This window comes from Haemaphysalis longicornis, unplaced genomic scaffold, assembly GCF_048455015.1.
Source record: "Haemaphysalis longicornis isolate Haplotype H1 unplaced genomic scaffold, Haemaphysalis longicornis Haplotype H1 scaffold_2, whole genome shotgun sequence".
Lineage (NCBI taxonomy): Eukaryota > Metazoa > Arthropoda > Arachnida > Ixodida > Ixodidae > Haemaphysalis > Haemaphysalis longicornis.
The window spans coordinates 273,948,867-273,976,711 of NW_027526295.1; the positions used below are offsets into that span (position 1 = coordinate 273,948,867).

At 45.3% G+C, this 27,845-nt stretch overlaps 3 long non-coding RNA genes across 3 annotated transcripts in view; 1 reads left to right on the top strand and 2 right to left on the bottom strand.

Annotated features, from left to right (window-relative positions):
* Nucleotides 1–10,996: 10,996 nt before the first annotated feature.
* LOC144170733 (uncharacterized) lies at nucleotides 10,997–12,716 on the bottom strand. Its single transcript, XR_013322670.1, has 3 exons — nucleotides 12,478–12,716; nucleotides 12,258–12,375; nucleotides 10,997–11,809 (listed from the first exon to the last, which is right to left on the bottom strand). It is a non-coding gene; the product is annotated as an uncharacterized LOC144170733 (long non-coding RNA).
* Nucleotides 12,717–12,807: 91 nt separating this feature from the next.
* The window catches only part of LOC144170734 (uncharacterized), a 41,192-nt gene continuing 26,154 nt past the window's right edge, over nucleotides 12,808–27,845 (bottom strand). Inside the window, exon 3 of the long non-coding RNA XR_013322671.1 lies at nucleotides 12,808–12,930. This is a non-coding gene — a long non-coding RNA (uncharacterized LOC144170734). The remainder of the gene's footprint in view (nucleotides 12,931–27,845) is intronic.
* On the top strand, nucleotides 21,667–27,451 carry LOC144170730 (uncharacterized). Its single transcript, XR_013322669.1, has 3 exons — nucleotides 21,667–21,943; nucleotides 23,487–23,756; nucleotides 26,647–27,451. It is a non-coding gene; the product is annotated as an uncharacterized LOC144170730 (long non-coding RNA).

The following is a 27,845-nucleotide window of genomic DNA, read 5'->3' on the forward strand; positions in this document are numbered from 1 at the left end:
CAAATGCAGGGTTTTCACCAATTCCACATTGGGCAGCCTTCTCGTTGACTTATCACGGGGATGCACTAGTCGACTTAACCCAGTTCGAAAATGTTGTTACCTCATTTGAATGGTCAGGCCTGATAAAAACACTGATAGAGTAAATTTCTCCCGGGAATCGTAACAGGCTACACGAAAAATCTGCCGCAACCATCTGAACAAACGTTACATTAGAAAACGACAAAAATCAACTTGGTTAGGTGATCGCATTCTTTCCGTCATCAATAAAAAAATGGTTCTGGCAGCATTGACTTAACTCACCTGGCAACTCACTCTTCCATTCTCTTTAGAAAATACCCGTTCAGCAAAAGTACTTCAGTAGTCTCATCTGGGCTCCCTGCTTAGCTAAAGTAGAAACTGAACAAGTGCTCGAAATGAATACGCGCTGGAAAACACTATACCTCACACGACAACCCAATCGTTGCCGCTTTAATCTGGAGAACATGGCTTTTTCATTAAAAGTATCAGATGTTCGAATGGCTACACTAAAACTGCTAATGAATTTAGCCTCGTTTTTGCTAGGCCTCCTAGCCCTACCGGTGCCTTGGTTTATGGCACAGATTATACAATTGTCGAAACACGTTCTTAAACCTGGTGTTGTTTTTTGCCATTTCGAAGAAGTTGTACACTGAAGGCAATTTTGAGCATCGACAGTCAGCAGGTATTGACAGAGTATGTGTTATTGGCTTGGGATATAAGTTTTAATAATACACTGTGCTGTGCCTTTGGAAATGGCATTCTGGAAAGTGATACATTCCATTTGACTTCATACATGAATACATGCAGAAATTTTACGCCCACCTTGTAATCTGGAGATTGCACACCAATTTGCAACTATCACCATACATCCAGTCTACCTTACTTTGTAAACATTTTGTGAAACGTGAAGAAACGTTTTGCACACAAGCATGGCTGTCTTTCTGAATGCATGGATTAAAAAACAACTTTTTCGGATTCCTGAAGGTTACTATGACATGCTGCATGAATCTTTTAATAATATGGATTACCTGTGCTGTCGTCTTAAATATTGAGAAAAATATGATGCTGCCACTGAAGATATTCTTGTAAAGAAGCTCTGCGAAAATGATTTTACACCCACAGGCTGTTTTTAAAGAATGCGAGAACACGCTGTCCTTTTGCTCCCCCAAACCCGTTTTCCTTACATCAAGGACTGAAATTATAGCCCAGTACCTCCACGAACGAAAAAAGTTCCCGCCGCCGCACCCTGTCTATCCAGAGCCAACGCAACCGCCTTTCGCCGGCTTCAGACCAACACCTATCGTAATGGCACTTCCTTTCATGACATGTACCCCACACTCTATTACGCTACCTGTAATTTCGGCCGCCATCTTCTCAGCCTTTGTAAGATGGTGTGGGAGCGCGGGAACAGCCCATTTCTTACCCGCAATTTTTACCCAACGCTCAGCAGTGGGCGGGCCAGTCGGCCAGCACTGACGTCTCAGTCCACCGTAGCCTAGTGGAGGGGGCATGGCCACTCCCTCACTCACTCACTTCCTCATTCCAAGTTTATTTTATTAATGTCAGAGTTTTCCTTCTAAACACTTACGACTTAGGCTATCACGTTCGCATTAAACTCTTCCGCATGGTTCAGTTCACTTTCTGTCGCTGTTAAATCTGCATGCTATGACTAGTACAAGTATTTATCTAGGTCAAATGTTCCTAGCTTTTTTTTAATGCGTCGCATTCTTTGTCGAGTACCACCGCAGCTAGGACCGTGTAACGCCCTGCATTTACACAGAAATGCAGATTTGGCAAAAGTAACAACTGTAACCGTTATACTATGGTATATTAAAATAATTGGTCCGACAGAATTTTGAAAAATTCAAAATTAGAATGACCCAAAAAATATATTTTAAACAAAAATGATCTCACAAAATAAAAGGTATTTATAATATACATGTCCCCCCAAAGCCGGAACACAAAAAAAAGTTCGCAAAAAAAAAAACGTTCAAATGACGAATAAACAAAAGTGAGAATGGGGAACCATGCAACGCCCTGCATTTCCCAGAAATGCAGTTTTGGCGAAAGTAACACCTGTAATCGCTAAATGGCGTGATTTGAGATAATTTGTCGCACAGAATTTTAAAACACAAAAATAGAAAAAATGAAAAAATAGGAACTTCGCAGAAATTATCTGGCAAAATCAGAAATGTGCATCGTACACATGTGCCCTCAAAACCAAAGAATATACAAAAAAAGCCGCGAAAAGAACGTTCAAAACACGAATAAAAATAACCAGAATGGCGGACCGTGTAACACCCTCCATTTCCGCAAAAATGAAAATTTGGCAAAAGCTACACCTGCAATTGTTGTAATCGCGTGAATGGGGGCAATTGGATGGACAAATTTTGAAAAACTAAGAAACAAGAAAAATAACACAATAAAATTTGCACAAAAATGATCGGGCTTAATCACAAAAATATGGATCTTATACGACTCTCCCCAAAACCGAAGAATAAACAAAAGAACTTGGCAAAATAACGCTGGAATTACGAATAAAAAACAACATAAATGGACCAAATATTCAGTATGGTTTGCATGCTCGCCCAAAACGCAATTAAAGAAGTAAAGGCACTTCATCGCTGTAATGGCTTATATTTACATCACGAGCATAAAGATACAAACTAAAAGTTTAAAATGATAAGATATACCAATACTTTTCGATCGCTACTCATAGCTACATTTGGCTGTAACGAACTTACACTCTTGACAATCGGCTTAAGAATGCTACGTATTAGTAGAGAGTTCTCTAAATTTCTGCCGATTTTTTTCACTGGTTTTTAATCTGGCTGGCAATATATGTCCAATGCTGTCTCTAACTAAAAGGTCTCTGATTCCGCCGGTGACACGGCTGTGTCTGTGACTAGAACCGATTACTTGTAACCGGCCTTCACCGAGGAAGGAAGGACTTAGTTATAGCCTGCAGCATAGCCTAATCTTTTCTAGTTGCCGTACCTTTCTAACGCCCTAATTTAGTCGCATTTTGTCGCACTTCCATGAAACGCAATCTGTAATTTTAAACAACGCGAAGACAATCATATTCATTTCATTTAAATTCAGCATTTATTAAGTGCGAATGCACTTTATAAGCGACCCCGAACCTTCCGCCGTCCGCATAGCAACAGCTGCGGGTGCGCGCGCTTTTCGTCTTCCTTAGCAACGGGGGGAGACGGGCGCGCGCTGCCTGGCCGCTGACATGGCACATACCCACGTGGGAGATTGGCTAGGAATAAGTGCGAATGCACTTCTTAAGTGAGCCTGAATCGTCCGCCGGGGAGGGGGGGGTCCCGCTCACCTTCCCGATCTAAACTCGGTCGAAGAGCGCCTCATCTCGCCTCGCCTCCCCTTCATGGCCATCAGGCGGCTGACTCGGGGCAACGGTCAGTACGGCATTAAGGGATAGATCGTGAACGTGCCCATCGACGTTCCGAGCGTGGTGGAGTGTCTTCCGCGGCTGGTTCCCGAGGACGTTGCGATAGACGTGCACGTGAAGCGGAGGCTGGTGAGTCCGGCTACGTACAGGCGCGGACTAGTAAAGCGTGGTAGCATCTTGGCGTGGTTGAAGCACCAGTAGCATGCGCCGTTGTATGTCGCTAGCGGCGTGCGCATCGACTGGAGTCGGCTGGGTCCGGCTCCGATTGCCCCCACCTCCCCGAAGGGAATCGTGAAGGGAAGGGAAGGGTTAGGTTTGCACTCACCCTCGGCGCGCGCCTCTCCCCTCGCCTGACAGCTCCCCCTCGCCGGTACTGCGCCTCTCAAGGCGATGGCACAATTACTACGCCGTGTACTCTCGGCGGAAGAAATGCATTCGCACTTCCTCACGATTCCCTTCGGGGAGGTGGGTGCAATTTTTTTTATAACACACGACCAAAAAAAATTCCCCCGCATTTCCCCGAAGGGGAGTATGAGGAAGTGCGAAGCACGGGGTGATGCTATGAGGGGGAGTTTGTTGAAGTGTGGTGGCATTTTGCCCGTTAGTTACATTAACACCCCCTCGTGATCACGTTCGGCTTAACACGCCTCGTTTGTCCCTCTGCGGAAATCTTGGTGAATTAACGTGTATGTTCGAGAGGAGGAGCGCAGCGCACCGCAGCGCACCGCAGCTGCGAAGCGCCGACCGGAGTGAAGGGAGAGGAGGCGCAGTCACGTGAGAGAATGCAGAACTAGCGGGTTTGTAGTATCACGTGTACACCACGCAGTTATCAAGCCGCTATAACGCCGCTGAGTCGCCAACGCACGCCGCTGACGACGTAGTTTGAATGCGTTAAAGATATAAGGCGCGTTACTAACAATGATATCAACGTCGCGTCCTTGGCTTAGTCGGTAGAGCGTCGCGCTGCGGCCGCAAAGTCCGCAGATCGAAACCTGGCGCCGGATGCTGTTTTTTTTATATAGTGTAGTGGCCTGGCTGGCGCGCCGAGAGAGGGTGTTGCGAGCTGGAGAGTAGTAAAGGGGCTTTAGGAGAGTAGGCGAGGGGGAGACGAGGCGCTATGCGAGCGCGACGATTCAGGCTCGCTTAGGAAGTGCATTCGCACTTATTCCTGGCCAATCTCCCACGTGGGTATGTGCCATGTCAGCGGCCAGGCAGCGCGCGCCCATCTCCCCCCGTTAGACGAAAAGCGCGCGCACCCGCAGCTGTTGCTATGCGGACGGCGGAAGGTTCGGGGTCGCTTATAAAGTGCATTCGCAGTTAAAAACCAACGTTAGCGGTTATAACTCCACCCTCTGGCCCCCTGTTTCAATCTTATAGAACCACAATTACTGCTACTCGTTTCTAGAGTATGTGAAACGCAGAAAAAATATTTACGGAGTATTTTGTATTGTCGCTGTCTGTCTGTCTGTCTGTCCGTCCGTCCGTCCGTCCACCCGCCTGCCCGCCCGTCTTGGTGTTTTTCTGGCTGGCTGTCTGTCTGTGAATAGTCGCACAAAAAATGGACAGAAAGTCGCGAATAGGGCATTTTTATTCAGCGTATAGCATTCATAGTTTAATCATCTTCAAGGCGCTGTCTACTCATACTTTTTTTCCTGTTAAGGGTGCCGTGGCAGCAGGAAAGAAACAAAGCAGGAAGAGTCAGCGCGATGAAGAGTATTAAACTATGAACGGTACTCGGCATATAAAAATTTCCTACTCGAGAGTTTCTGTCCGGTTTCTTGTGCGATGATTCAGACAGACAGACAGACAGACAGACAGACAGACAGACAGACAGACAGACAGACAGACAGACAGACAGACAGACAGACAGACAGACAGACAGACAGACAGACAGAACTGCTGGTACGAAATTTCCACGTGCACCACCTTCTACAAATCAGTATTTTTAAAATTGGGATTCATACTATTCTCTTATTGTTCTTAAATTTCCGTATCTGATACCGAAAGGATGGCTGTTATTTTGGCATCTTTCGTCCCAGTACCAAATGCCTACAATTAATACAGCCTCCCCAGGCTGTCCTGTAATCACCCGCCTATGCCTGCCTGCGTCGTATAACGTCTAGCCACCATTGTTGACGCGGCGCTACCAGTTGTACACGGAGGGCCTCATATTCTTGGAATTGTCATATACGAGCAACACATTGCTGCAGTAGGTATGTTGATTTAAATGCCACTGAACAGAACAGCCAGCTCGCAATTTTTTTTACTTCCTGAGTCGTGTCTTCCTTTCCTTTCCACAGTGTTTCACTAACCATCTGCCCCTGAAAACGCGCATTTTTGAACTTCCGCTCATGCGCGAGTGCTCTTCGCAGGAGGCTCTCATTTTCCCTCGTCTGTCCCGTTAGAGTTACTACTGGGACGATTAATGGCGCAGGGCCAATCCATTCGCCATGACGGAGTACTTCCATCACCGTGGTGAAGGCTTCCGGTAGGGTTCTAATAACACAGGCAGGCCAATGCACAAGGAACAGCATGTAAGACGTACAGTATATCTTACACCGTGGAATGCACTGAGGTATAAATGGCTCATTTCATGCATGATTTATATGTGTCAGATGCGGCAGGCGTCTTATGCATTCCATCCGAGAAAAGCTCATATCTAAGCATGACCGCACCATGGTATTTCCTATATAAAACGCAAAACCATTCGGTTACTCGCTTTCTTTCAGCCAATTATTGTCCGTATTAGTCCGAAACCGACGCTATGTGTCACGAATCGACACAAAAAAAATAGAAAAGCATGCCAGCAGACCTACGTTACCGTTGAGATTCATATCCCCGTTTAACCGCTACTAATAATGCTTCATTGCGCCTTCGACCTCCAGAAAACTGCCCCAACAAACCTACAAACCTGCAATACTGAAACTTTACTCCCGCATAACCAAAACATCCCCCTTAAAATTATTTATGAAAATCGAACTAGAATTTACCCTACAGAAATGACACCAACTCGGGGCATCGCTGCTCGCATCCCCCATTTCTTGGTAGTTTCATCATCATCATCACCAGACTATCTACGCCCACTGCAGGGCAAAGGCCTCTCCCATTATTCTCCAATTACCTCGGTCCTGTGCCAACTGTGACCAATTTATCCCCGCAAACTTCTTGATCTCGTCTGCCCATCTAACTTACTGCCGCCCCCTGCAACGCTTGCCTTCTCTAGGGATCCACTCTGTTACCCTTAATGACCAACGGTTATCTTGCCTTCGCATTGCATGCCCTGCCCACGTCCATTTCTTCTTCTTAATTTCTACTAATATGTCCTTAACACGCGTTTGTTCCCTCCCCCACTCCGCTCTCTTCTTGTCCCTTAATGTTACACCTATCATCTTCCATTCCATTGCTCGCTGAGTCGTCCTCAATCTAAGTTGAACCCTCTTAGTGAGCCTCCAAGTTTCTGCCCTGTAGGTGAGTACCGGTAAAATGCAGCTGTCATACACTTTCTTCTTAAGGTACAATGGCAGGCTGCCATTCATTATCTGAGAATGCCTGCCGAATGCACTCCACCCCATTCTTATCCTTCTAATTATCTCTGCCTCATGATTTGGATCCGGGGTCATAACTTGGCCTAAGTACACATATTCGCTTGCCACTTCTACTGCCTCGTCACCTATCTCAAACCGTTGTGCTGCCCCGAGGTTATTGATCATTAGTTTAGTTTTCTGCATATTAATTTTCCGGCTCACGGTTCTACTCTGTTTTTCCAGTGCGGTAAGCATGCTTTGCAATTCATCCGCTGAGTTACTTAGCAAGGCAACGTCATCAGAAATTTTGAGGTTACTGAGGTATTCTTCATTAACCCTTACTCACACCTGTTCCCAATCTAATGTTCTGAATTCTTCTTGTAAACATGCTGTGAACAACATTGGAGAGATTGTTGTATCTCCTTGTCTGATTCCCTTCCTATTTTACTGCTCTCCTTATGAAGGATGATGGTAGCTGTGCACCCATTGGAAAATATCCTCTAGTATTTTTACATAATGCTCATCTACACCCTGGTTCCGTAATGCCTGAATGACTGCTGAGGTTTCGACAGAGTCAAATGCTTTCTCATAATCTAAGAAGGCTTACTATAGGCGTTCAGTATACTCCGCGCACTTCTCTATCACCTGTGTGAATATGGTCCATTGTTTAACAGCCTTTACGAAACCCTGCTTGTTCTTTAGGTTGACTGAATTCTGAGGTTGCATAAATTCTGTTAGCGATTAACTTGGTAGCTACCTTGTAGACGACTGACAGTAACCCGATCGGCCTGTAATTTTTCAAGTCCTTCATGTCACCTTTCTTATGGATTAGGACGATGTTCGCGTTCTTCCAAAATTCCGGTACACTTGCGGTAATTAGGCAGTGCGTGTACAGGTTTGCCAGTTTTTCAAGTACAATTTGCCCTCCATCCTTCAAGAGGTCTGCTGTTATCTGATCTTCACCAGGTGCTTTGCCCCCTTTCATTTCTTTCAAAGCCTTCCTTACTTCTTCTGTCGTTACTGGTGGGACGTCTATCTCCTCAGAACCAATTTCTCGTTCGGCATTATCCTGGATGTCCTGGCTACTGTACACATCCCTGTAGAACTCCTCGGCTACTATGACTGTTTCATCCCTATTTGTGATGACATTCCTTTGCTTGTCTTTAAGTGCATACATCTGATTTTTCCCCACGCCTAATTGCCTCTTCACTGCTTTCAGGCTGCCTTCATTCTTTAGAGCATATTCGATCCTCTCCATATTATACTTCCGTATGTGAGGTGTCTTACGCTTATTGATCAACCTCGAAAGCTCCGCTAGTTCTATTCTGTCCGCTGCGGTGCAGATTGTCATGCTTTGGCGTTTCATAATTAGATCTTTCGTCTCCTTGGAAATTTTACCTGTATCCTGTCTAGCCATCACGCCCCCGACTTCTACTGCACACTCCGCGGTAATGCGTGTTATTGTCACTGGCTTCCTGTGTAAAAAACTATGTTTCCACGGTAAGAGCTGAATATCGGTTCTACTGCGCGATCCTGTCTTCTTCAACTTTACGTCTCACTATTAGCTCATTGATCGGATTCTTACGTACTAGCTTTTTACGGTCATTCCTAAATCTAGCCTAACACGAGATCTTACCATACGGTGGTAACTATACCTTACCCTACCCAGCCTTTCCACAGCCTGCACGACGCCAAGGTAATCGCATATGAAGTCTATTTAATTTTTATGGTCCCCATTGGGGCTCCTCCACGTCCACTTCCGGCTCTCCCTTTTGCAGAAGAAGGTGTTCATGATGCGTAGAATATACCGTTCTTCGAACTCGACTAGTAGGTCCCCCCTGCTATTTCTACAGCCCAGACCAAAGTTACCAACTGCCTTGTCTCCAGCCTGATTCTTGCCTACTTTAGCATTTAAGTCCCCCATACCTACGGTATATGGTGTTTTTACTTTTGCCATTGCCGATTTCACATCTTCATAGAAACGTTCAACTAGCTTGTCGTCATGGCTGGATGTAGGCGCGTAGCCCTGTACTACATGGAATTTGTACCTCTTATTAAGCCTAATTGCAAGACCGGCTACCCTTTTGTTAATGCTATACCATTCGTCTATGTTGCCCAATATCCTTTTATGTACTAAAAATCCCACTCGCAGTTCTCTTATGTCCGCTGGATCACGGTAACATAGGACGTGTCCATTTTTCAGCACCGTAAAGGCTTCACCTGTCCTCATAACCTCACTAAGCCCTATTACGTCCCATTTAATGCCCTCTAATTCCTCGAACAACACATCTAGGCTCGCTTCACTAGATAAGGTTCTCGTATTAAACGTTGCCAGGTTCAGATTCCAATGGCGGCCTGTCCGGGTCCAGGTATTCTTAGCAACCTCTGCTGCGTCACAGGTCTGACCGGCGCCGTGGTCAGTTGCTTCGCAGCCACTGGAGGCTGAGGGTCGTGGTTTAATTGGCGCATTAATGGGAGGTTGTCGCCATTGCTACACCAGAGTGGCCAATCCTGCTCTCGTGAGGCATTCCGTTACCGGCGATGGTCGCCGGTGTCAGGCCGCACCCCAAGGTAGTTTATCTTCCGGTAGTTTAACTTGTGTTTAATTAAGTGTCGTATGATCTGTCCAGCCGCCAAGTAACAAGGGGCAGTCCCGTGTAAATTTAAACTTAGCACCGGATCAAGTTCTTCCACGACCCCACGCAATCTGTCTACATGCTCTGTGTGAGAGAGTAATTGCTTATTGAAAAGGAGAAGAGGTCGGCCTGAAAAAGCGATCTTTGGCCTGCTATTTCCCATTGGGGGGCGGGGGGGGGGAGGTTACTGGGGACAAAAAGAGAAAGGTATGGGTATGGTAGGTATGGGAAATGATAATCAAATCGTAAAATGTACCAGCAGTAAAACCAATAAACGTCTCACATACAAAGGGGCGCCGTATCAGATGATTACAGTCCACTTTTAGGCACAATACTGTCGCCCATAAATAAACAATCGAGAGATTACTCCTGTCTGATAAATCGTGTCGCAACCTAGAGCCGAAAGTCCAGAGAGAAGTCACTAAAAAATATCAGCAGGGCTTTAACGGCTAGGCTTTGTTTACTGTTGTCAGGTAACATGCCCAAGATCTTTTGTTCGTACAGAGGGCGAGTGTCCCAGCGTAGTAATGCTGCCTCAAGGTTATTTCGCTCACTAGAGTACTTTGGACAAGCGCTAAGAAAATGCTCGATAGTTTCAGGACAACCACACAGAAGGCAGTCCGGGCTATCCTCCCGCCTGATTGTGTGGAGATACTTCTGGGTCAAGGCTATTCCAAGACGAAGCCTGTGTAGCAATGTCTCTTGACTTCTGCGAAGTCGAGGAGCATGAGTAATTCAAAACGTTTGCTCTGAATCGAGGCTGTAGAGGCGTTCATGTCGGTTGTACGGCTACGACGAATGCAATGCTGCAGCTTCTTTATTTTATCGGTAGAGTATCGCGTTGGCATCCTGCAGTGTGATGGGTGTAGCCGAGAGAGTACCATCCGGTGTGCTTGCTGTGCCTCTGCATCCGCCAACTCATTTCCAGCGATGCCACGGTGACTTGGTATCCACTGAAGCACCACCGTCCAATGCTTATAACTGCATGCATTATTATGTTTTCCAATGTGGCATGTGCTCACTTAAAATTTCCCTGCATATCAGTGATACATTTCCCGCGAAACCATATGCATTTAAATATTTTGCGATATTTGTTCCGTGCCCTGCTCGCGTTTCGCGTTACGCTTTTAACATAAGCGAGAACGCATTCAGGAATTTTCCGAAACAGACTAACTAACGTAATACCCAGAATCTTTCACCGCAATTCACGGGCCCCCTGCACCCCACCCCAACTGAGACGCGCTATTTTACTTAGTTGTGACAGCGCACAGGAAAACACGTGTACACCGTATTTGAGCGCTTCGGTATGCACTCATGAGCAGCTTCAATGTAGAATTGTTTGTTAAAAAAATGGTACCAACGTAAAACCACAAAGCCATCGCAGGTATAGGACTCACTTGGTCATGATAAAAGAGCACTTGAGTGGCCCCATACTTCCTCGGTATTCGTAAGGGAGAAAAAGTTTCACAGTTCCATTTGGAATGTTGGTTACTCGAGTACCATTCACCACCAACGAAGCGGTCACCAAAGGCGTAACCAAGACCGAACTCTCGGGCGATCTGTAGAGGCCGGTGATGAAAGGTGGTTAGCCGAGTTCTTGTATTCGCCAACACAAGTAAACACGGTACAGCACGAAATAAAGTTCCATACTGTGTGTTCAATGGCACATTTTGGTAACTACCGAAAGACAGCAGTTGTCAGGTGAAGAAAAAAAGTCATGCCAACGAGATCGCTCACATCACAATGGCTTTAGCATACAATCCCGATCGTCGGAGACGTCTCTCCTATGACGATTTATGCAGGAATTAATCAGATAATTGGTGAGTGTCGTAATTAGATTTAATGCCTCGTAATACAATCATCCAAAGGTGCCTTGAAGCTGTTTTCGACTAAGAGCGATGACAGTGAGCTAATCGTTTACTTCAGGCAACGAACGCGAACAAAATATAATATGCTTTCCGTTTTCTCATTCTACGATTGACGCTAGATATTAAAGGAGGGCAATCAGAAGGCTTTCCAGACTTACGCTTCTGCCGATGGAGAAGTAGGGCCATTCAATAGCTCCTTCGCGAGAAGGTTTTCTGAAAATATGACGCTGACATACTCATGGTCTCGTGTTTCGGAGGTTGAAGATAAGTTTACTCTTGAGCCCGAGTCACCGACAAGTCCGATCCCGTTCGCCAAGTCGTCGCCTCTGAGCTGCATCACCTCCACCTCTAACAAGGAGATATGAACATTAAAATTCACACGTCATTGGTGAATGGATTCGTGAAGGCACACCAAGCGCAGGCCAGCTCAATCATGCAGAGTTTTCTGGTTATTAGCGGCTATTTATCTGCTTAGCTTTAGATGAATGAAGTCTGATTGGCGTGGAAAACAGTTTATTTGTCAATTCATGCCTCGTTTGCACTGCAGGAGAATTTTTTGTTTGAGGTTATTTTAATGGCGGCCTTATTGTTTGCAACCACGCAGTTTTCCAGGGGTAAACGAGTGTCAAGGCCAAACTTTAATTAAAGACACGTCGTAAATACCAATAATTTTACTAACTTGTTGATTGCTTCATCGGCCAAACTTTAAGAAGTTTGTATTTATGTTTTTTTTTATTTTCACTTCAATTATTTTTCTGAAGTTCTGGAGACGTAGAATAGCGACTTAGAGACTCACTTAGATTCCCACTGCCCAGGCTTCTGTTCACAAAACTGCGGTCTTGGTTGCCCACCATTTTTATGACAAAATCTTCGACAGTTTCCAAGAGGCCACCAACTGTGCTTAGTCGGTGCTCCTGAATTTTAAATAAAAATGTTTCCTAAGTCACATAGAATTCGGCATACACGTTTAAAGTACGCAAATAAACGTTATCGTCGGGAATCCCGGCAGAACTTACTCTATTTATTTTCTTCCAAACTTCTCCTTTCTGCATTGCTTTCTTTGCGAAATCAACGGTGACGTTGGCCAGATTGTGAGTAGCAGCAGCCCTTTCTGCAGAGGTCATGTTAATATTGAGGTTGTCGATAATCTTTAATATGCGTCCTAGAAAATACGGCATTGTTTGAATGTCCGCGGCGACACTGACATTTCCGTCCAAATATGTCAGCCCTTGAACGATATCTTGTATGCTGCCTGCTGCCTAAAAGCAAATAAAGAAAAGTCAGAATATTCTTATTTACTCAGATAAAGGCACGTATTTATCAAAATGCTTATACTACAGTATCCTGTGAGGGTTCTCTCACCAGCAGCTCCTTCCAGAGCTTATCCAAATTTTCAGAAACTTGGTCAAGGCACCTGGGGCACGTTGGACATTGCACGCACGCTTCACTACTACTTCTCTCCTGGCTCTCTGAAAAAAAAAATACGTCACGAATAAACACTGCGGGATATAAAGTGTGCAATCGATAGAATACATGCCTACGTTCCCAGAGCTGCTTATTTTCTTTCTACTTGTCACCTTTTTGTTACCATTGCAAGAGCAAGAAATTTAGAGTTCAAGCGACCATGTATTGACAAAGGAATGTGTTTCTAGTACACAATTAAATCAAGATAAATTAGCCAACTCATAAAAAACATTTCAAAGTACTTGTTAACATTGCAATACTGACGCCGTTCATTTCCTGTGCAGCGCTAAACACAAACATTGAGATATCCATCGCCAAAGTTTTTTAGAAGGCCGCCGGAAATTAATAGAGTAAAAGCAGGGGAAAACAATGAAGCCGCACGTTTGTAGTTCTTCTCAAGCAAAAAGCAAAAGCAAGTAGCAAATTCGTTTCCGCTACAGCTGCCGCCCATCGCCGCGGCACACTTAAACTAAACACACTAAAAGTATGAACTGGAGGCTCGACAGAAGTATGCTCCGGTCACCTCAACCTATACCTAACATGAGTAGACGTACGGCCCGGATTGTTTTAGAAAGTGTGAGTGCCAAGGCGACTCTAAGTCAGTTGAGTGGGTTTTGTGGGTTTTTCAGCACTTAATTTTGGTTACTGGGGGTGCCATTATTAGAATTCGTGATTGTAAGTGCATCATTAGGTTGCAAAAATACAATATACTAAGAGGGAACGCGCTCAAAGAGTGTACTAAGTTCGTATAAGGTGCGCGAGGTACAGGTGGTAATAACATAAAACGGACCAAGTGAGCGGCGTGCAAGACCTACGGGCGCGACATTTCCTGGCCTACCACCCACTGTTGAGATAGATGAGAGCGCATGCGGGTCCTTCGCTGATGATTGCGTATCAATTTTCTGCATTTCGTAGCATCAAGCAGCGCCTTATCACACGGCAGGACGAGCGGCTCGATTCGCAGCTGGTAGCCTCCAGCGCTGTAGCACCTTGTAGCTCCGAGATATCTTCGTCACGTGCTCTTTCGACTGGTAACCATCATTTGCCCAGTACTTCACACCACCGATGTTGGCGTACTTAAGCGCTTAAAAAGCAAAGATGAAAATAAAGGGTCGAAGGAAAGTTGTAAAACCAGACAACATACGAAATTCCGATAAGAAAAAAGAAAAAAAAAACAGAAATGTACTCAGGAAATCAAGCATGTTTCTTATACTCCGCGATCCCAGGATGAAGACAAAAATAAACAGCCTTGAAGGAACAAATAAAAAAAGAACACAAATTTAATGAAAACTGACCGACCATTCAACGCCTCGCATACACATAAAAATTCATAATCGGCGAAGTTAAGGTTATGTTTAGACACTACCTACGCAAAAGCGATATCATCTGTGAACGGGAAAAAAAAAACAAAAAAAAACGGCGTGTCACGTCGTTCGGTTGGCTGAGAAATGAAATGACGTCATTTTTTAAGGTTATAACGACAGCTGCGGCAAGTCTGAACCCGGCCTAACACGTTTTATCGCAATAATGATGTAACTATGTGCAATATTTGGCAAAGGAAGCAAACTTCTAATCTGTCTCTTCCGTTGAATACCTACCGGCATCTATTCATTCAAGCACCCAGCTTTATTGTCGAGCTTCTCTAACGCCAATCTATTGCATGCCAAGAAAATAATACTAACCGAGTGCCTTGCGCACACATCTCGAAACTGAACACCAAGCATAATACACGCGGCTTCGGCACGTGCGGCAGGCGGTCGGCAGCTGCAAACAATCGGGCCGCTCACTCGCCGTGCAGCACAAGGCACCGCCGGGTCTCTTCTCCGACAAAAAATTGCGGGCCATCTCTATTATAGAGTTTCTCAGTAAGCATATTAGAGAGAAACCTGTGCTTGGGAATCCATGACGCCGTGGGGGGCTATGTTGGGAAGACCAGAGATTTCCAGCTTGGGCTTGGCATGACCATTGGATTCTAAGGCGGTTTTTGGGATTTGCTTTATTCGCTATGCATTAGTACGATCCACGATGAGCCGAAATCCTCTCTGTTCTGTGGTAGCCGAGAGCGGTGACGACTGCGTGTTCGGTGAAAGAGCATGCAGTGCGTGATTGTACCTAACGTTGGTCATGCCGGAGGCTAAAGAACAAATGACTGAGCGGGTAACATGCCGCCGCGAAAGTTGAAGTGACGAGAAAAAAAAGAAACCAAACGTACTTCGGCGAAGGCAAGATACCACAGCTACGTGTGCCCGTATCCGTCCTACCTTGTGTTCTTCCACGACTGTTAACTCCACGTTTTAGTTTTTCTTCAATTATAAATCAGCTCGCTCAGCAACAAGTTTTGTTAAACTGTAGCTGGCGGTCGATGCATATGTTCAACACGAAGGTGACGTTTTCATAGGCACGCTGAGAAACAGTTCAAAGCCTTTCCAACAACGTATTATTTTAAATAATGGCAAAATAAGCAAATACGAGTCCCTAACGAGCTTCCCCCAAAATATTAACACTGTTGTTAACTCACAGCTTGGTCCGCAGAATATTAGGCCCAACCTTCCGGCAGAAATACTCGTTGCTTCTTTTTCTCCGGCTTTAAAAAAGTCTGTTTTACTTTTTACATATTCCTGGCATTTTTGTACCACTGTGTCCGAATACACGACCATTAAAACGTTTCATTTCAAGCCACTGACAAAACTAGGGCGAGCGTGAGGCATTGCGGAGGCCCATGACGACACATACGGCCTTAATATGAGCGGCATAGACGCTCTTTAGTGTACACAGAAACAAACTTTATGATCCCCACTGACGTGAAACTTGGGGATGGGCGGAGCATGCAGTGTGCAAGTGTATTCAAAGATTGTAAGTTCCTCCTCTCTTTTGTCACACGGCGCACGCTGATTTGGCGCCAGAGAAGCGCCGGTGAGAGGAGCAATTGCGCGCTTGCTGAGGCGGTCGCTCCCTCTCTTGCGTTGAACTGGATTTAAGGAATTTGTATGCCCCATCTGCCCCAGTTCGGGGTATTGGCAGGCCCAACGCGACAGGAGTGCTCAAGCACAATACCCGCGCCTCGCCCTTGGGGCCCGTCCGAAGTCATTTTTGTGTTTTCCTTGGAACATACGACGATAGACAGTACTCGCGGTGCCAGGCTCTATTACGTGCACATACATGGCCCATCTGTTTCATCTGAAAACATCGTAGCCTGTTGATAACAGAAAGGATAAACACTATACACAGAAGGAAGAAGAAGCTACCGTTGGAAGCTTTAATCCAAGTATACGCCTCGAGCTTTGCGATCCCTGCGCCGCCTGCCGCCGCTTCTCCGCGGAGTTGACGGGATTAGCGCTGCGCGGCCCATAGGGGCTCATGCAGTGTTTTGGTTCTCTGTCGCATCTTTTTGCCCTTCCAAGCGCTAAAAAAACTTGTTATGGTGACGTCTGTAAGTAAACAGTACGTTTAGGTCACTTCAAAAGACGCTGCGTCTTGGTAGGGTGCTGAAACACCAACAATAGCTATCCGGGAAAGCGGCTCTTCGTGCTTCTCGGCCGCTATTACGGGCGTCGGCGAATTGCAGCAGCATACCACCACTGTCACCTCCGAATACGTCCGGCACAAGTGAATTTTATTGCCGCCTCGTTTATACCTGATACTGGCACAGTGAGAGGTGTGTTTTGTTTTGTAGCGCGGACAACGAATGCGGCCTCATTACGAATATATGCGCGTAGAAAAATATATTTCGGGGATGCGATTACCCAATACCTGACAATAACTTGTGCCTTTTATAAGAATATAAGCCATGCTAAAACGTTAAGTATATTCCATGAGGCTCTGCATCGTGAAAAATGTGCACTCATGCCTTATAGCAAGAACCAATAAAAGTGAATTAAACCACTGAAAAATTAATGGTCTGCAAGTCCGAAGAAACAAAATAGCTCGTACAGAAATGAAAAAAAAAAAAAAAAACTCAGTGCAACTTCTGAAATGCTAAAGACGTTTGTATAAACTTAAGCCGGGTAGGACTTACGAGACCAACTAGTGTGCGAAATGCACTGATATTTCGCGAGACATGGGGAGGGGGAAGGGGAGGGGGAAGGGGAGGGGGACACTTACGTATCGTTGTGTACGACTGCGGAGCGAAATCAAGGAAAGAACGTTTTAGTAATCGCACACACAAGCTACTCATTCACGTCACTCTAGTTTTTAGACTTCAACTAACAGCTGATCCCTCGGCGAACGCATTTTTTGAGGTATACAAGTTCAAAACTGATAAAAGGTGTCGTTAGAAGAGTGGGATACCTGATAAGGCCTTCTGATTTCCGTTTGTGCTAGATTCTGCAGGCTCCCTGCGTCATATGACTATGCTTCGAAGAAACGTTTAGTCGCGAACGGGCATTACTGTAGAAGCCCTTCTCCGGCCTGCTCGCGGAGGACATGTGTAACATATATGAATGTTTGCGGGCGCTCAGCTCACGACAAGACGCCCCAGCATTTTAAAGACGATAGTCTTTCTTGGGCTACTTAAACCCAGAAATTTTGGTCTGTCTGTATGTCTGTGTGTCTGTATGTCTGTCCGTCTGTCTGTCTGTGACTCGATTCAGCCACCCGGCCAAAGCAAAACAGTGCCTGCGCAATAGTCTTATATAGTCACAGCTAAATCTACCCGTCTTGGTACGGTGTAATGTTCATACTTGTCAACATTTTTGAAGAACAACAAGACATTACGCAAATATGAGACAACAAATCAATACAGAAGTGATATTTGCAGTGTTCCTTTATAAAAATTCAAACATGCTTGACTTTTGCGAAATTAAATACTTCATCAACTGCAGAAAAAGAATTCACTCCGCCGTCGCCTGCTGTCGCCAGCGCCACTATAGCTTCTGGCGCCATTTTAAGAAATCAACCGGCAACAGTTACGCAAGGTTCCACTAGATGATTTCCACGTTCTGCTTGCAACGCACGTGGAGTAGGGAAACGCGGTTCTATAAACGTTGAAGTAGGGTGCCTCGATTAACGCGCGTCTTCGCCGTACGGCAGCGTTCGCATCGAGACAACCGGTTTGGAGCAGTGGAACGCGGGAAATCTAAAATGATTTAAGCAAACCTTTGGTGTCTTTACCTTGGGAGGAGCGCGACGCAAGAGGAACAACATGAGAGGTGAGCGGTAAAGCAAAGGGAGGCATTTACTTGGCAAAAGTCGATAAAGACTATCGTCTTTTGACGACATTTGCAACGAAAGGAGCAGATACGCGGCCATTTTTTTTGTTTGTTTGTCGTGCGCTGATCCCGGGTATAATTTTGGATTATCCATCGCACTTATTTCGTAGAATGTTCGTGAAATTTATGTCCAGGGTAGTGATCAATATCTAAGGTATGATATTGGCAAGTATAACTGGCGTGCTGTCAGGTATGAGCGCTCCACTAGGTTATATAAGCGCACCAAACTGTTTTACATCGTAGTGTATAGCCATGGCATGACCATCTGAGGATATTATGCTTACGGAGACACTGTTAGTAAATTTCAGGGCAGTGGAATCACAATCATCTCCATATGCATATCCCGGTTTCGCGACGCCGACCTGTGGCGCACACTTCACACTAAACTTTTTAACACCCTTAAAGGTGCTAAAAGGGTGCACTCAACATTTTGCACCCTGTTTGCACCTTTTAAGGACTAAAACATTGCTCCGGCACCCAATCATGAGGGTGCCACATATTAAGGGGTGTAAATCTTAAAATTTTTACACCCTTTAAGGTGCAAGGAGGGTGTACTGAACATTTTGCACCCTTTTTGCACCTTTCAAGCACCCAAATATTACTCGGGCACCCCACCTCGAGGGTGCCGAAATTCAGGGGTGTAATCAACAGTTTCATAGGGTGCTACGACCATTACAGGGGTGCTAAAAAGTATTTCTTCTCGATTGGGGTGTTACCACGGCACCTTATCGTTAGGGTGCCTAAAAGAACGGTGTGTGAATGCAAGCATGCAAAATTGCACAAAAACAGGCTGTATGTTTAAACCGCACATTGCACTATTTCACCGCCCGTTGAGAGAATAAATATGAACTCTCCACATAGACCAGGGGAAAGGCTCTAAAATTGCTGTTCGTAAATTGAACAAAACGTGCTGAATGTTTAAATTCCACTCTGCACTAATCTACTGCTTCGAGTGTATCACAAGGTTCGTTTCGATGTCTGGGTGCACGGGAAGGAAAGGCTACAAAATGCCTCTTGTAGTCCTATAAATAAAACTTTTACGCGAGGCATCGGTGTCCTCAACGAAATCGAATTTACCTAAGAATTTGTTCCCGTATTATTAAGCCCCGGGCAAAAATTCCAACAAGACTTTCTTGTTGGGCTCACAGCACGCCTGTGGGGCCAATACGAAGTTCTGTCGGCACTCTATCGTTCCAATAGCCTAGTCTTCCAACAGGGAGTTTAACCTTGATGGCGTTTGTGGGGCCAATAAGAAGCTCTGTCGGCACTCTATCGTCCCAACAGCGTAGTCTTCCAACAGGGAGTTTAACCGTGATGGCGTTTACCGGCTCGCCAACACGATAAGTCAACGCCAACAGACGCCTCGTTCGTAATCAGCGGCGCGAGCGCGCCATCAGACAGAACCGACAGACGCCCTGAAGGTGGTTTTTAGGGCCTAAACAGCAGCGTCTATGTCTGGCATAGACGCTAGACGTCAACGTTTGTGTTCTGAATTTTCCCTTCAGTAAGTAACAGTCAGACGGACGATAACATAACTATGTGAAGATATGCTTTGGCTCATACCACGGCAAGCGCAATCGTTTGTGGCTGCAGCCTCGGTTGCTCTTCTTCCACAACAAACTGAATCGGCTGTACAGCTTTCTTCGAGGGCGTGTATGCAGGGGTTCTATCTTCCTTTTTTGCGCAGGCCGACGGGGGCGGTCGTGTAAAATCATTTTCGCTCGTCGCTTCCGTAGGGTTGCCACCTTCCTGGTTTTGGACCGGCCCGACCGGTTTTTTAAACAGCGGGCCGGTTGCCGGTCCATATCTAAAACCAGTCGTCATCAGCCGGTTTTTTGGCTTTTGTGCCGTGATTATGCCCGTTTTGGCGTTTTATAAGCGTCAATTCAACAACTAAGACGATAAATACGTGTCGACAAGCATAGGCGTGCGCACAGGGGGAACAGGGGGGGCGGCCGCCCCCCCTAATCATCTGAAGGGGGCGCCAAATTTGCCCCATGCCTGCCTTGCCGATGTAACACATGAAAGTAAAATTTCTGCTCAGAAATATTTTGTGTGTGTTGCAATTCCATCACATTGAAATAAAAATTTTATAACCATCCCTCTTTGCACTGCGTTCGCACCGCAAGGCCTTCAGTGAGAAGAGGTCGGGAGTTGCTCTGGGGGGGGGGGGGGGCGCAGCGGTAAGACTTTGCCCCCCCAAATTGAGAACTCTGCGCACGCCTATGTCGACAAGCTGCGCAAAGACACGCGAGCAGAGAAAATACGCGGGCGAGCGCGCTGCCTCAGATGGAGGGGGACCTAAGGGAAGAACAAAATAACGAAATTCTACCGCCGCGGTCAGCAATTGCGGTTACTTTTCAGTGAAGCACATGCAGAGCGATTAACCAAGCTCTCAATCACTTTCAGTACAAACGTTATGTTGATTTCTCTCTAAGAAAACACTACAATAAATGGCACTGCATGTTAAAAAACATGGCGTCTTTTTTCAACACAATCCCCCCTCCCCCCCCCCCGGAAGGCCCGTTTTTTTTTCGGGGAAAGGTTGTAACCCTACGCTGCTGTTCTGCCTACCTGCTTGCTGTACCTATTACGTCGCCGCCACCGCAAATCCCCACTTGTTACAAACTCAGAGGTTTTCGCACTGTTAGCAGTCGTTTTACACGATGGGTTTGATGCGCCTGACATGCCAGGAGTGACATCGCTTGTAGTATTAGAGCGACGTTGCTTGTCTGCAAGACGGTGCCGGTCAAACAAGCGTTATCAACGCCATAATTCTAACGGCACATTCCATTTATTTCGTGGCTGCCGTGGCTTGCGCAGAAAAGGTCGGGTTGACTGCGATAGCTTTGCTTGAGTCAAATAATGGAGCTTTGGCTCAATCGCTTGCAGCGCTAGCAATGCGGCCTCGTCTGCAAGACCGGTGCGTGAGAAACAAGCGTTAGGACAGCCAGAATTTCAAAAATGCAGCATAAACTAGACCATCGTTAAAGGAGGCGATGACTAGACACAAGCAACAATATTCGTTGACAAATTACGTAAGTATAGAATTGTTTTAGGCGCCTTGAACACGCCCGCCGACATAGCTGTTTGTTAACGCGTCCGTTTCCTGTTTTGTAGGTCAATGGTTCGATTCCTCGTCGAACGTGTTTTTTTTTTTTTACGTGAGGGTTTCATTAGCTCCTTTTTTAACGACCAGGGTAAGCACCTGTTCCTTGCTTTCTATCACGCCGACATTTACCGCCCTCTTCCTAAACCCAAAGTAGCTCGTTTTCTCACACGTTCTCTCTTAAGAAGCCCGCCGTGAAAACAAAACCAAAACAAACGTCTTTACAATATCAGTATATATGTCAATTACTTTATGTGTATTCACTTTTTGTGTTTAAAAACCTTAAATTTAAGTTATAAACACATTTCAGACTTTGAAAGCAGAAACATAATTACCAACATTACAGTAGTAACACAATTTTCGTCAAACTTAGAGGTGCTGCATTTGAAGTCTGGCAACTATCTCTCACTTTTGTGTGTGTTTTTTCATAGCGTTTTGTGCCGAGTGGTTGGTGGCGTGATTTAATCTGTTTTATCTATTTCAAGCTTAAATCATAGTTATAGAAGCTTTATGGGTGCTGTCTACCCTTCTAACCTACGCGTGTGTTGAACATGGGGACCCCGGAAGAACGATCATCGCCGGATAAAATACTGCGCGTCAAAAGTGGATGACATTGCATCAGAACAAAGCGTGTTCGTGTGTCCGCGAGATGAAGACGACAGTGAAGGAGAATTTTACGTTGGAAACATCGTTTTTGCTCGGGTAAGTACGCATTTTTTATTATTCTGTATTTGGTTGGAATGAGTTCTGGTGTTTATGGGTCAGTAATTCGCTAGACCCCCATCTCGTTTGCTCTGAGAGCCTACGTGAGTTAGTATACTTGTTTGGCGCCCAGTCCACCGTTTCCGCAGAAGTCAGCATCAATTTACGCTGAAGCTAGACCTTGGCTACGATGCTCGCGCTATGGTACACGGCTGCTAATAATTTCACATCACGCAAGGCTCTTTAACACCGGGGCGTTTGTTTATGTGTCTCTCAAACAGTGCCTTTGCGGTTGCAGATCGCAGTCGCAATTTCGCGTGAGTGGCACAACGCTGTGATTAGTCCTCCCTCGTGAATACCCGCGGTATACCAAGAAATAACATGAACAGGAGGTTCCCTGGAAGTGCATGTGAAAACGCGTACACGTGATTCAATGGCTGGCGTCTCGTAGGTGTTGTGAAATCTCTCCCCCCCCCCCCCCCCCCCCCCCCTTCACTAATTCCGTGCAGTGCGCTTCGCAATTGCGCTCGCGAGACCGGCGACCGTACGCCTCGCGGTCTTCGGGCCGCGATATGTGTGCTGTTCTCGTGAAGCTCGACAACAGCGAAATTGCCGTACTCGCTCGCCAACGCGCCCCGACAGCGTACGCGTCGACCGGGTGCTGACGGAGTTGTGCTGGAAGAAAAGCAGGCAAGAGATGAGGGCGCACGAGGTGTAGTTAAACATGAGAATTTACAAAGTGCAAGGTGGAGAAAATAGTATGCAAGGGCCGGAAACGGTGAGAGAGTTCGGGCCGCGTGCCAGCGAGCGAGTGCGGTAATTTACGTTGCCGAGTTTCACACGAGTCCGGCACGAATATGACGACACCCGTCTGAGAGTTCATAGAGGTATAGAATTCACATACGTGCAAATTGAAGGTGAAATGCGCGCATGTGGCCTCGCAGGGAGTTAGCATAGTCTCGGGGTAGTGGGGGAGATTTCACAACGCCTACGAGGCGCCTGCCGATTCTGTCAGAGTAGCTCTCGTGAAGTCTGGGGCTTGATATCAGAGGCATATGTATTGTTTAAATTAGTGCAGAAAATTGAGCCAATTCGCAAGTTCTCATTTTCGCAAAACCGCAGGCCATACAGAGACTAACAAAAAAGCTGTAGGCACTCACTCAACTCGATTTATATTGGAGAATTGAACGTGCAGATACAAGTCAGACATTGAAATGGAGGAGCCTCAACTATCACACACCAGTTCCGATTGAAAGCAAGGGATACAGATGAGCTGCTAGCATGCGTTCCATGCAAATTAGCTCAGTAGCTAGCTTTGCATATATCATGCATACCCCACTCACAGTACCTGCGGGTCTAATAAATACATTCTTACTGTGACCTAAATTTCACTTGGGGTGTTCCGGGAATGCTCTTATTAGTGCCTTGGAGGTTACTGTCTTTAAACGATTAAAAATCTACTTGATGTAAGCATTCGTGCTTTGTGTGTGCTCTTCTTGTATTTCAACAAGTGTCAGCACACTCACAGATTATGCACCTGCAGGTGCTGCTGCTGGCTGTCCTGGGTCAGCTGCCTTCCAGTCCAGTTTCAAAGGCTTTGCCAGGGCCTCCCTTGGCCAACCGACACTGCACCTGCTGTACCCAAGTACTGCCTGGCCTTTCGTTGGTGCTCCGTACGCTTTGCCGCCAGGAATGGTCATTCATCCATCATCTGGCCGCTTGGACCACCCGTTCAGAAGTCAGCGCATTTGCTCAACACATCGGTCCAGGCACTGCTGCCATATCGGTGCACCCACCGATTATGTATTTTCAGGTTAGTTATTGCATGTTGTGGAACTTGCCATGATGTATACCTGTTAGCAGTGCTGTGGCCTCTGATTATTTGAAACATTTTCATGAAGCAGTGCTGTGCGTATGGAGCGTGTCATTGCTTAGCAGAGATATTGAAGAGAATCTGGGGCTGACGACTAAAGGGCAAGAAGAGAAATTGAACTGACTTTGAAGCAAGTATTCGTATGTAATCAAGCCAAGCAAACATTTAGGATCTTTCGATATGGTTTTAAACTTGCAATACAAACTGGTCTACTTCAGATCATACTGGTAATAATCATACTATACCGAAAAGTACATCCCGCAGTCTGTAGAATTCTGACAGCGCTTTTTTCGCAGTCTCTCATGACAGGCACTAATCTCAATGGTTGGAAGATAGTCGAGGTAGCACCAGTCTTTAAATCAGGAGACGGTACTTCACCATTAAATTTCCCTAACAAGCACCATATGCAAGGTCAGGAAACATTTCATCCACTCTCAGGTCGCTAATTATTTATAAAATCACAATATCACATTCGAGTATCACCACGGTTTTCACAAGGGTTACTTGAGAAACACAACTTTCAGGATTTGTTCACGATCTACATTGATCCATTGACACAGACTTACAAACTGCGGTAGTTTTTCTCGATTTTTCTAAAGCATTCAATCGCATTGCACACCACAGACTACTTCTCAAACTTCACCCTAATGTCCTCACTTGAGCAAAAGATTTTCATTCTTCTCAAATGCAGTTTACTTCTAATAACTATATACTTCTTTTGCTCGTGCCACTTTGTTGTCCCCCCAGGCAGGTTGCTTGGTCTATCTTCCATGTTGCATATCCTCCCATGTAAGTCTATTTGCAGATGATGTTGTAATTTATCACACAATTTCTTTCAACTACTACCGTCAATGCTTTCAATCTGATCTTAGCACAATTAACTCCTGGTGCTGCAAATGGCTAATGTCGCTTATCTCTAAAACAAAGTGCATGACTTTAACGGTGGCAAGTCTCGGATTGTAAATACTTACTTCATTAACAACAGCCTGATTACCTCTTGAGACAAAGGTGTTTTGGTAGGCCGGTAGGGGAGGGGGATTGCATGGTGGATTTCAAAAGGTACATCGATTGGGAAAATAAGACGTGTGATTAATATTTTCATTTGCACTCCAAAACTCGCTTTATTTCATATGTTTAACCCACTGCCGTGGCTAGGGTGTTGTGCTGTGGAGGCGAATGTCGGTTAGATACCGCTTGGTGTAGCCGCTTTTCAGATGGAGGCAACACGTAAAGACGCCCGTGTTTGGAGATTTCGATGCGCACAAAAATACCCAGATGGTCAAAATTAATGCGAAGCCTTCCCCTACAGTGCTCCCCATATCCCAAGTGTAGCTTTGGCGTGTTAAACCACCGTTTTTTTTTTTTTTTTTCATGTTTTTGGTATAGTACCAGCTGCTGTAGCAGGTGCAACTTAAAGGTAAAATTATACATAATGTTTCCAGGAGCTAAATATAAAGGTCATATTGAAGTGCGTTTATGGGTCTATCTCATAGCAGTAGTGAAAGGTTATATACTCTGGTGCAGGTTAAGAACGCCAATGGCTCATGTGGTGTAGTCCAGTGTTTGATGGAATGCCGTGTAGGCAGGTAAAAGCATTATTGCAGTGATGAAACGTAGGTCACTGACCAAGTCAAGAAAGCCATTTAACGGTTTGTTGCTTGTTCACGGTGAGCATGTGTCGTGGAAAACGAAGCTATATATTGGGCATTACGCGGCGCAATGAGTTTGCATAGATATGGTGCAGATTGCCATCCATTATGTTGATAATGTTGGGCGTCGTCTGAACAATGAGGGACTCGAGCAGTAATCGAGAAGATAGATTGCACTCAGTTGTCAGTAATTTTGTCTTGTTCCAGTCGACCACGTGTCCCGTCCTCTCACGGTGCTCTGCCAGTGGACTTGTTTTTGCATGGCCCTTGTTCACTTCGTTCCAGTGCTGCATTAATCTTCTGTGCAGATTGCCCGTTTCGCCAATGTACACTGATTTGCATTCAGCGCATGGAATCTAATAAACAATACCCGGAAGCTTGGAGCGTGAGAGGGGGTCTCTCACGCTGACAATGTCAGAACGCAGCTTGCTAGTGGGCACATGCACAATGTATGCACTGCGTGTCTTGAAAATGTGTGCGAGAGTTTCACCGATGTGTGGGACGTAGGTAATTGCTGCACGTTTTGATGCAGTCGTTGTCCTGAATATAATGCCTAAAGCATTATATTCAGAAAGAAGCGAAGAGGGCGACTAGCAAGAATCCACATTGACATTAGCAGGCAGAAGCGTCCACAAGGCCTGTGTCAAAACGTGCTGCAATTCTCGTCCTACACATCAATCAAACTTTCGCACGCATTTTCAAGAAACACATTGTGCACATCGTGCAGGTGCCCACTAGCAAGCTATGTTCTGACATTGTCAGCGTGAAAGACCCCCTCTCACGCTTCAAGCTTCCAGGTGTTGTTTATGTTTTGAACAAAAAAAGTGCCATTTAAACGTGACACCTCCTTCCTTGCTGATTTCTGATGCCTGATTGTTCAGTTTGTGGGGATACGTTTAGCAGATTGCTCACATGTCTAACCTGTATTTGTGCTTGAGCAGTCAAACGCTGATGTTAGCAGTGAAGTAGGTGAAAATTGTACTTTGATTATAGTTGTGTGCAGATTACCTACATTGTGTTAATTCGTAGAAAAGCAAAATTGAGGTAACCCTGCTAACTGTTCCGCATTGCAGAATTTTATTATGCGAACGTTAAGGAGTTCAGCTGCTTGTTAAAGGTGAAATAAACAGTGGTACAAAAAGAAGAGCATCTACTAAACAGAAATATCTTCACAATCGCAGGATGCCAACGGTCCGCCTACCAACTTGTGTCCTGCATCGTTTCTGCTGGCTGGAGCGGTTCATGGAGCATTTTCCAGCTTCTCAAAGTTTGTGGTCAAGCGCTCCTCCAAGTGAAAGATGCCGCAGAGGGATCTTTTGTTTTAATGCCACAATTTCACGTGCTCAGCAGCAAATTTACTCGTAAGGCTTTTTAAATATTCATCACCCAAGAGGGCATGTTACCTTCGTCTTCGGTGGAATGTGTCTGCACTCAGGTTATTTGTGACAGAAACAAGTGGACCACGTCATGAGAGTCATTGAGGCCTTGTTGATTGTGCATGCTTCTGAAATGACATTTTCATTAAGCTGAATACTTTCCACATATTACGATTTGTGAACAAATTATGGTAAAAGTCATGATTATTTGTACTACACTGCAGGAAGGAAATGCCAACATACGTTTTAAGCACCTCTGATATTTCAGATCGTTGGCTGGTGAGCAATAAAACAAAACTGAAATTTTTTTAAAGTAAAATCAAATATTCGTTGTCACCAGTGCATGACCATAGTAAAAGCTATCTAGTCACCAAATTTAGAATTAGACACGAAATGCCAAGAAAAATAGGGAAATAAACTAGACAGCTGGCTACAATAAACCAATTCGTAAAATTCCTCAATGTCTATCAAGTGATGATTGAGGCGGGTTAGTTAAGATGTCAGTGGGTTTACACACCCAACTTGCAGGGAAGCACATGAGCTCCCAATATTAACATGTTTTTAGTGAAGACCGTCTTCCTTCATTAAGCTGCTTTGCACATTGATGCCAGTCTGATAAATGTCCTGAATTTTTGTTATGATCAATCTTTGTATGGGAACCATATATTTTTATATGATGTCGCTGTGTATTTCTGAAACTGTATCTAGTCGCTAATTCCAATTTGTCGTGGTCAGGTTTTTTCAACTGATTCCTAGCTTTTTTAACAATTATGGTATATTTTGTGTGCCTAAAGGAATGCCTCATTGCATGTTTAGCCTATGTAGTGTTGAAAGCGGACATTTTGCTTCAAAGTGGAATGTCGGGCTAGCAACAAGGTACTTCGCGTGCTGCTCACTTTCATTCATGCCATTATTTTTTATATTATCATTTAAAATTAAAAGCCAACCAATTTGCTGTCGTTTTAATTTTGTCACCTACTTTATACTTTCTTTTTTTTTCAACT